Source organism: Urocampus carinirostris, chromosome 3 (assembly GCF_059441175.1).
Source record: "Urocampus carinirostris isolate Australia breed hairy pipefish chromosome 3, RoL_Ucar_1.0, whole genome shotgun sequence".
In the NCBI taxonomy this organism is placed as follows: domain Eukaryota; kingdom Metazoa; phylum Chordata; class Actinopteri; order Syngnathiformes; family Syngnathidae; genus Urocampus; species Urocampus carinirostris.
In genome coordinates this window covers 42,082,800-42,091,569 of record NC_142351.1, presented here as the reverse complement: position 1 = coordinate 42,091,569, position 8,770 = coordinate 42,082,800, and the positions used below count along the sequence as shown (strand labels likewise).

At 40.0% G+C, this 8,770-nt stretch overlaps 1 pseudogene; it reads right to left on the bottom strand.

Moving 5' to 3' along the window:
* Positions 1-127, bottom strand: LOC148369752 (U2 spliceosomal RNA; annotated as a pseudogene).
* Positions 128-8,770: the final 8,643 nt, after the last annotated feature.

The following is an 8,770-nucleotide window of genomic DNA, read 5'->3' as shown; positions in this document are numbered from 1 at the left end:
TGCGAATGCACCGTTCCCGGAGGTACTGCAATACCGGGCCGATGCGTGGAGTGCACAGAGCAAGCCCTTATTCCATCTCCGGATTGCAAAAATCAAAGATCATGGCTACTACACTTGGTTCAGGTATGTTTTTTTAACAGACCTGGCCAAGCTAAGGACCTAACATCAAAGCCTTGCTACAAAGGCCAAGCTAATGGCCTAGCATCAAAGCCTTGCTAGCGCCTTATTTATGGATCAATATTAATTCTCAAAGTCTTGCAACTAACTTGCCGCCGCCGACTATATTTTCCCCCGAACGCCAAGTAGTCCGCAGGGTATAGTGGGATTTATTTACCGGCGTTTCATTGGCTAACCAATGTGTCAATCATCATTTGAATGGATCACTATTGGCTAAAGTTATTCGGAGGTCAAGGGGAGGATCCTTTTTATCATTTACAGGCTGGCATTGGTTTGAACGGCAAAACAAAGCCTGCAATTGGCCCAAAAAGACGTGTCAATCATCAGTTGAATCGATCACTATTGGCTAAAGTTTTTCGGAGGTCAAGAGGCGGATCCTTTTTATCATTTACAGGCTGGCATTGGCTTAAACGGCAAAACAAAGCCTGCAATTGGCCGAAAAAGATGAATGCGTATAGCATGTGGCTGATGGCATACAGAAAGCATTTTTTTACTATTTTGTATTTTATATTTTATTCTCCTGGATTTACTAAACTCACGGATATAAGAGGACCACGGCTGCACATTATTATGAACACAACGACTTCGGTGAGCTACTCCGGCTTTCTATATTATCCCTGTATTTTGTTTCAGACTGAACTCGATGTTTCTGTGATAAGCGGTGCAGATAATGGATGGAATGGAGTGTCTATTTTTAAATTAAACTCAATTCCAAGTGTTTATTGACATATATACAGTAAAGTGACGAGCGAAAAAGAAAATAGTAACTAAGGAATGGTTGGCATTTCTTGAATCCCAAGACTTTAACCTTCCGAATGATGGAACGATGCATTTGAGTGACATCGTACGGACACCGCATCCGCACGTGTTCTCGACACGTATTTGCGTCTTTGCAAGCTTTGGGAATGTTAAGGGGGTAATCAGTTTGACTGAACGATCTGACTGTTTTGTCGACATTCCCATTGTAGCGCCTTATAATAATAATAATAATAATAATTTCCTTGTATTGTCATTCTGTGTAACAATGTACACAGAACGAAATGTCGATTGCACCTGACCCGTTGTAGCGAGCCGATGCAGCCGCAGCCAACAGAGGGCGCCGCCGACCACTTTTTAAGTCTTAGGAATGACTCGGCCGGGGCGCGAACCCGAACATCCCAGTCTCAAAGCGGGTGCGTCTTATGTATGTCAAAAATAGGACCAAAAACTATTTTTTCGGGGTGCGCCCTACAACCCGGTGCGTCGTATAGTGCGGAAAATATGGTATTTTATCCTCAGGAAGCTTATTGTGACGCCATAATACTGCTCCCAGATAATTTCTTGTTAACTCAAATAAAACTTAACACCAACCAAGCTTTCGTTTGGATCACAACTTTGATCATACTCATCACCATACGGTCCACCAAAGCATGCACACTATTATATTTGTAAAGGCAATTTCAATGCTCATAAGAATGTTTTCCGTTCTGAGCCCCAGGATGCCTGCAGGCTTTTGCTTCACCAGCAGGATTTGTAGTCATTTTTCCCCCTCCTGATGTGAATGCAACTGCAGCACACGACTCGGTCACACATCGTGATTACAGTGGAATGTAGGTTACTTGGCACTGGCTGGTGCCCCTAATAGGATTTGGATTGGGTGCGTGTCGGGGGAGCACGTCCGAGGATGTCTAGTCAACTTGTGTGACAAGGCATCATCTCCGGTTAAACAGAGTGTGGCACACACACACATTTCAACATGGATTGATTGGAAGTTTTGTGTTGAACAAATAAATGAAACTTCAAGACCCAACCCTGCCTCTGAGGGAAGTTAGAATGAGTATTGATGATATCGCAATTTGGGTGGTTGAATAATCGTTTTAACCAAAACTTTATTGACCAATCAAATTTAAGTGTCGAGTTTACTTTAAAGCAATTTCAATTATCATTAATTTTGTTGATTGGAAAGTGAAATTACCCAAAAATGCTTCTAGGGAGCCACCTCATTGTAACTGTGAACAAGGTAAACTTATAAAATTGTTCATGACATGTATTACATTTTTCATTTCCATTTTCACTCCCTCTCCAAGATCTTAATCATGATAACAAGTTGGAGAATCTGTAAGGGGAAGCTTGTGAGTGACAGCATTGAGACTATTTGGTTCCACTATGAGCCATTTATTATGGATCAGAGCCACTCCAAGGACTACAAGCACTAAACGAGAGTGAGTGACTGGCAATCAGGAGAACACCCTGTGGGCCTTTGACATCAGAGAGTTGCCACAATTACAGAAGTGTGGAGGGGCTAAGACAATGGCCAAAAATGAGACCAAATTTATAACTAAATTGATTATTTGCCACTTTAAGAACATACAGCACAACACAGCCCAGAAGATTATTAGCTGCGCTTTGACAAGTTTGGGTGACATTGCCAGCTCGCGATACTGAAACAGAGCCATCAACATTATGAAGGACTCTTGTTCTACTAATCATATATATATATATATATATATATATATATATATATATATATATATATATATATATATATATATATATATATATATATATATATACACACACCGTATTCCTAACCAATGTGTCAATCATCATTTGAATCAGTCACTATTGGCTAAAGTTATTCGGAGATAACGGGGGCGCATCCTTTTTATCATTTACAGGCTCGCATAGGCTAAAGGGGCAAAACAAAGCCTGCAATTGGCCGAAAAAGATGAATGTGAATCACAAGTTGGGTTGCACTACGGCATAGAGAAACTATATTTACTATTCTGTATTTGTAAATATTTTACTCTCCTGGATTTACTACACTCGCGGTTGTAAGAAGACCATGGTTACGTATCATTAATGAACGTGAAGGCTGCAAGAGAACTTAGGTGAGCTATGCGGATTTATTTTTTCCCGGTATCTTGTTTTAGAACGATCTTAATGTTTCTGTGATGAGTCTATTGTCATGTCCAGCATGGTCGCCGTGGCGACCGCCTGGCCCCGCCCCCTGGGCACCGGCTGTAGCAGATCGCCTAATTTGCATGTGTGCTTCTTAAGGGGGGTTTTGGGTATTGCCGGTTGCTGGTTCATTGCGTTTTCTGTTCTGCATTAATCTGTTCTGTCTGACTTGAGGAAACCTGTGTTTGCACGTACTGAGTAAAAGCCTGTTTTGTGAGTATTCCTAGTCTGAGTTCCTGTTTGCCTGTAAGCCTGTTTTTGTTTTGTTTTGTCCCTGAGTGTTGGACAACTTTTATTTTGCTAAATAAAAGTAACTGGTCGTTACGCGATTGATTTCATCCTTCCTGCCCTGCCTCCTGCCTCCCATCTGGTCCGGTCCCGTGACATCTATTTTTTTAAACTAAATTCAATTCAAAGTGTTTATTGTCATATGCACAGTAAATAACCCTGTTTCCCTGCACAATAAAATTTAATAATTTTTAACTTTTATATTATTGTTGAAAAATAAACTTTGTGTGATGTTTTTGTTTTTGTGACATTAAAAAGCACAGATACTTACGATGAGAAAATAATAGATGTAAGATCAGACTTATAAAAAATCCATCCCTACCCGACCCGTAGGTAGTGAAGCCAGAACAAGCCCAAGCCTGACATATTAAGTTGATATAACGGACAGAGTCTGAAACAACACTTAATTTTCAGATTTTATTTGCGAGGTCTTTTTTTGTGAGGAGAGGGTTTTTTCTGTTGTAGAGTTTTATAAAATGATCCACCTGTAATTGTTCTTAGTTTATTTATTTATGGAGGCTCTACATGCACAATGGATTCTGTCGCCCTTTTGCCTTACTTAGCAGCCCGCGGATGATGGAAGCAAGACACCACACACAGACGCGCCAAGCACTCAACGCAGGATTCGTTGGTCGAGGGAATGCACCACGTGGACCATCCACAAACAAAGATAAACTAAGAATTATTGAGTATGTACTGTATATCATTTAACACGGACCCGAAGTGTTGACAATTTCGGACCTACCTTACCCAAATTTTCGTTTGGGCTTGGGTCGGGTTCACGCTCGGGCTTTAGATACTACTTCAAGAATGAATAAACAAACAATATGTAAAACAATTGGTTTGTCACAAATTGTTTTCTTCACAAAAGAAAGTTCAAGAAAATATGTCTAGCTCCATACAATTGAAAATTAATTGATTTTTTTACCTTACTCAGCCATGCAACAGCTACTTCTCGCTCCTGCAACATGAATCCTAGCAAATCCTGCCAGAAAACTGATCAAACTGTTCAAGAGGCACAGAAGATACGAGGCCTTACTACGTTGCAAATATTTTGCCTATTTATCCCAACAGTCTAATTATTTCTCCTTAAAGTCTTTATTACGTGTTTACTTTGGAGCACCATGTCTAATCTGGTATACAATAAAGAAAAATTCAATTCAATTTCAAGGATGATGACAACATGTAGATATTTTGAGTTTTATCTTTCAATTAGAATGAGGGCAACCCATTGAAGGTGGATTATGACTAATAACAGAATCATATTTTCAGTCTCTTCGCAGTTACGCACTGCCGATCCACTCGGCTGCAGTTTGCATCACAATAGATATATCGCTACACAGACTATGAGAGAGGAAAGTTCATCTTTTAATGGTGAAAGTGGAAAAAGACCGCAGCTAGTTAGGTAAATAACATCTCAGCGACAGGCCTCATGTTGGATGAGGCTCAGGGGGAACATATCAAAGCCCTCCATGGTATGTCGCTGTGATTGGTAACACGATTGTCTCTTCAACTTTCCGTGGAAGTCAGGGAGAGAAAGATTGAATGTATTTAAATTCAACAAAAAACAGGTTGGCATGGCAGAAAGAACGCTTCTGGAAATATTCCAGTTTGATGCACTTAACTTTTACCTTGTGATGTTTTCCACTTCTTCACTGAATGTATCCATATAAAAATGTATGCATTGCACTGGTAAGAAAAAAGATTTTCCTTTCAAAGAAAAAACAGCACTTGGTATCTTTTCTTGTTGTTGTTTTCCCAGCAAAAATTTCACTCTATTAGATGATGGGATTGGCAAAAAATAGTAAACAAAAAAATTATTAATTTTTTAATACGTTGCTCCAGTAAAATAAGAAACCCTGGAACTGCAATTCAGATCTTGTGTGGCATAAGGGGCTCCATTTATTTTCAAAATTTAAAGAGTACTTACTAAATATGTCCCTCTGCATAGCCACAATGGAGAGCATTCTGGGATATGGGATCATGGTGTGTTATGCTGGAGAAAGAAAACTTTAGAGTCATTGTTAAGTTTGTAGTTAAGTAAAAACTCAGTATAAAGAGCAAAAACACTGATGGATTTTGAACTTGCAAGGAGACCAGGGGAGAGAGCCCACATCTCAGATAAGAAATTGCAACCTGGTGTAAAAGCCCTCCCATGAGCCTTTTTTAATCATTCAGGTAATAAAAAGCAGATCTGCCCTAATATGGGCCTGGAAATCCTAGAACAACAACATAATTGGCTAATAGTGACAATGATTAAAACAGTGCATAGTAGTCAAAACAATGAACAACAGTGAAGTCAAAATAACCAACTGGCATCCTATGTATTCACCCTTGCAAAAGCAGAATACATGTATCAATAAATACAGCCCAGAAAAGGATCGACTTCTCTCTGCCCAGTCTACGACATTGCAGTCACGTGATTCTGGAGAAGGGCCAATTAAATTTATAAAGGTAGCCCTCTCAACTAGGCTACCTCTTTTGCCTGCAGCAAATAGTTTTAGGGGTCCAATGTTGTCTACCATAGACAAACAGGCTCAGAGATGGTTACTTGTTGGTTGGACCCTTTAACCACTAAGGTAGTAGGGGTACCATTTCCTGTGGCGGTATTTGTCTTGGCTGCACTAACTGGTCTTGTTTTGGAATTTGTAGTCTACCAAAGCAAGACAACACTCACAGCTACAGGTTAGGACAGCGGGGAACATGGGTGGTGTGGACTTGAACAATCAATCCTTGAGTTTCTACAAGATGTTCTCTCACACTAAAATATGGACGGTACAGGCAGTTTTCCACTTTTTGATCTGGAAATCGCCAACTTATGGCTTCAGTATAAGAGACAGGGAAGAATCAACACAAGCTCTTCGACTTCAAATTGCTCCATGTCAAAGGGTTAGTTGCTCCAGCCCAAGCAGGACATGCAGCAAGTCACAGAAAAGATGACTACACTCGCCCACGTCAAAAAATGGAACAGCCAAATGCAGCTCTGAGACGCTATGGTGCAGTGAATCTTCCAAAATGGTGGATTAGCACACATGCATCAAGGTGTCGCCAATCTGGCTGTAACAGGACACATATGTTATGTGCTCCAAGTAAAAAAAAAATCTTTGCATTTCCAAGAAGGGGAATTGCTTTTTGAAGTATTAAACCAAACACCAGAGCGGTGGTAGGCAAGGCCTAGCAGTGACTCAATTTCCTGAGAGTGCTCAGGAAAAATCATCCGAAACAGCAGCTGATGGTGTGCTTTTACAAAGCCACAGTGGAGAGCATTCTAACATACTGCATTACGGTGTGGCATGCTGGGTGCATGGCAGCAGACAGGAAAACGCTTCAGAGGGTCATCAACACAGCCCAGAGAATCGTTGGTTGCTCTCTACCCAGTCTGGAGGACATTGCCTGCTCTCAATACCTCAACAGAGCAGAAAACATCATTAAGGACTTTTTCTCACCCCGGCCACCACCTCGGTCACTCAAAACAAAAACAAACAGACTCAGAGACAGTTTCTTCCCCAGAGCCATTACCACCCTTAACACACACCGGACAAAAAGCTGAAACTCTTGCAAACACACTACCTCATACAGATGTGAAATTATATTCATGCCTATGCTCACTTTGCACAATGTTGACAATTTTTTGCACAATGTTGAGTATTTTGGCACTTAACGCATATTGCACTAATCCGATCCAAAAACTGTATGTAACATCTTACATGCCCACATTTCTTGTGTAAATATTGTGTGAATTATAACCTTATCTTCCTTGTTCCTTTATATTGTGTAAATTATAACCTTATCTTCTTTGTTCCTTTATCTTCTTGTTTTCCTTTATCCTCATTGTTAAATGTGACACTGGAGAGCCACGCCCAATCTCATTGTCACAATATGTTCAACCCATTTTGTAACAATGACAATAAAGGTATATTCTATTCTATTCAAATAAGCATACCGTAAACAAAAGTAAAACAATGACGGACAGTTATGTCTATGTTGACATTTTGATATTTAAAAAAGAAAAAAATCAAAAATGTCTCGTGGAGGATTCCAATTACTTCACATAGATTAATCATATTTATTTTGAAATTCCTCAGACAACATTTTATTTCCTGGTAGTCAGGAGAATATTCTAAATATCAATATTTTTCTTTCAGTAGTCCTTTATTACATGAATATCATGAAGTACCATATCTAATCTCATTGTAAACAACATTCTCAATTTTGTTATCAATAATAGAGACAGTTCTTAAAAAAAATGTATTTACAATGGACTATTTTACCGTATTACTTTTCTTTTTACTGGCAAAAACAAATGAGAACAAAGAACTTCAAATTACCGAATCGACACCTATTTTGCAGGTGTTGGATGTACCCACAAAAAAAGCGGCTATGTGTTTCTATGGCAAGTGAGGCACTTCAACCTAAAAGGCCCCTTAGCCACAGGCTACTTCCATTCTTCTTCTTGCCCCAAAGGGCAGTTGATTGAGCGAACAAAAAATAGAAAGTAGTTGATGCTTTGACTCGCAATACGCATGGTGTGTGCGTCTGTACACATTTACACTTGTACACTTAGATCAATAACTGGCTGACTCCTTATACAGGAAGTCTCCCGGTTGTCTTGAGCCTTGCAGGCATAGGCTTGTGTGCGTTCTGTAGATGTCAGTTTCCATGGTGACAAAGGGAGAGCGAGTGTGTCCCTTAGATATGTGTGTGTTTTGGAGTACCATGCTGTATTATGACCACGACTGTGTGCGTGGATGTGTGTGTGAGTTTGGTAAGATTAAAACAAAGGAGATGGGTGCAAAGATTGTGAGCTGACAACAAACCACAGACACCTAATATCTTCATAACATACCACCTGTGCATGAATGCCAGCCTCTCAACTCCCTCCCTGTAAGATGCCTCATCGCCTTGGCAGATCATCCCAACCACTGTAGTGTCATCAGTAATCTTGACAATGAGTTGGTCCTCATACGCAGGACTCCAGTCATAGTCTTTGAGCAGGTGACAGGAAATGAATGCCTGCAAGTCAGACATGACTCATTTAAAGAGTACATCTCGCTTGGAGATGAACCATGGCTCATGCAAATCTTCACTGTTTCCTCGCAATTTTAGTATGTGTTATGTCGAAACACCACTGGAATTTAGAAGGTCTGGTCTAGAATGTATATGGCGGTCTCAACTACAGATTACATTTATGGTGTTACAACAACAGACACTACTTGAGCTGAAGAATGCTGTATACAGAAGATCATTACACAATCTATGTTCACTGTTGAGGCCATTTATTATGAAAACTCACAAAACAAACTAACCAAAAACACCAGCCAAACAACCAGAGCAATTTGATTGGGTGATCTGATCTCTGCTCACA